Source organism: Nothoprocta perdicaria, unplaced genomic scaffold (genome assembly GCF_003342845.1).
Source record: "Nothoprocta perdicaria isolate Ctin4 unplaced genomic scaffold, notPer1 scaffold_4, whole genome shotgun sequence".
Lineage (NCBI taxonomy): Eukaryota > Metazoa > Chordata > Aves > Tinamiformes > Tinamidae > Nothoprocta > Nothoprocta perdicaria.
The window spans coordinates 454,248-455,185 of record NW_020455643.1 but is presented as its reverse complement, the minus strand read 5'-3'; positions in this window follow the sequence as shown (position 1 = coordinate 455,185).

Genomic DNA, 938 nt, shown 5'->3' with positions numbered 1-938 from the left:
AGCAAGGAGCGCGGTGCGAGCAGCGAGGAGCACAGTGCGAGCAGCGAGGAGTGAGGAGCACAGTGCGAGCAGCGAGGAGCGAGGAGCACAGTGCGAGCAGCGAGGAGAGAGGAGCACAGCGCGAGCAGCGAGGAGAGAGGAGCACAGCGCGAGCAGCGAGGAGAGAGGAGCACAGTGCGAGCAGCACAGCGCGAGCAGTGAGGAGCGCGGTGTGAGCAACGCGGCATGAGCAGCATGGCGAGAGGAGTGAGCAGCACAGCGTGAGCAGCACGGCACCACCAGCCAGCCCACGCTTGCCCAAAGCTCAGCACGCGAGCAAACATCCCCGCTAATCCAGCCTGCAGTCAGTTATGACTAAAGCTAAAACCAGACATAGCTCGCGGGTGTTCTCGGGGCTCGGGTAGGACTCGTAAATGTCTGCGGACTCCCCGCTGCCCCGTGGCCATAACGTGGCCAAGAGCAGGGACACGTACCCCTGCCTCAAAACACACAAGCTCAACTATGAAGGTGTCCATTACCCCACATGGCTTTTTATTCTTACTACTGCCTCCAGTAAATCCATAATTTAGGTTGCAATCCTGGAAGCGAAAAAAATCAGAAGGTTTCTTAAACTTGGAACTTTGTGCTGGAATATTGCAGTGAGTAAGGACCAGCCACAGCTGCAGAATCCTCACGTCTTAACCTCCAACGCCAGGACATGCACAGGAGGAAAAGGAAGTTTTTGATTTTTAGAAACAGAAAAAAAGAAAACCTTTTTATTTTTAAAAAGCAAGGCTACGGGTTATTGCATGTCACTTCTGAACCCCAGGGTGAGACTGTGGCCCTGACCTGCATCCTGATGGCGTGAGACGGCCTATGGGAAAGGGCACAGCAGACAGGTCTGCTAGCGACACAAAGCTGGGCACGCGACAGAAGGGCATGCCGGCTCCCGAGGGGCA